Source organism: Cavia porcellus, unplaced genomic scaffold (assembly GCF_034190915.1).
Source record: "Cavia porcellus strain 051 isolate PalLab524CR breed Dunkin Hartley unplaced genomic scaffold, mCavPor4.1 scaffold_5, whole genome shotgun sequence".
Lineage (NCBI taxonomy): Eukaryota > Metazoa > Chordata > Mammalia > Rodentia > Caviidae > Cavia > Cavia porcellus.
Genome location: NW_026947488.1, coordinates 17,600,069 through 17,600,647, shown reverse-complemented (window position 1 = coordinate 17,600,647; position 579 = coordinate 17,600,069).

The window sequence follows — 579 nt, the reverse complement described above, 5'->3', positions numbered from 1 at the left end:
ATAAACAGAAGATGAGCACAAATTTATCCGAATTGAAATAAATGTTCCTGGGAGAAGAACAGGGAATTACTATAGAAGAGCGTAGTCTAACCAGAAAGGGCTCTCACAGTCTGCTAGATCTTCCTGCTGAGGGGTTTTAAAACCAGAGCTTCATGCGTGCCAGGCAGATGAAGAAGAAACTAGACTACATCCTCAGCTCTTCTTATTTCCGATTTGGAGATAAGACCTTGAGCTTGTAAGGATCACAAGTCTTGTAATAGCAGCCACTTGGGAGTTAGCGAGGACCTGTCTGCTATTACAAGACTTGCCCCATCACCCCTGGCTTAGAAGTAGGTGTTTTGTTGAAGGTGAGAAGCTGCACAGGTTCAGGGGAAGTAAGGGCTATGTGGGTCAAGAGCTAGAGAGAGTGTGCATGGTAGAGCGAGGGACTGAGAGAAGACCTAGGTGTAGGAGAGAAGAGCAGGATGATTTATTGTGGGGAGCTAGGAGGGGTGAACCACAAACAGTCATGGGCTTCACTTGGGGAGAAAAATGGAGTCATGGTGAGATCCTAGCATTGGAATGACAGGTCAGGTTTCC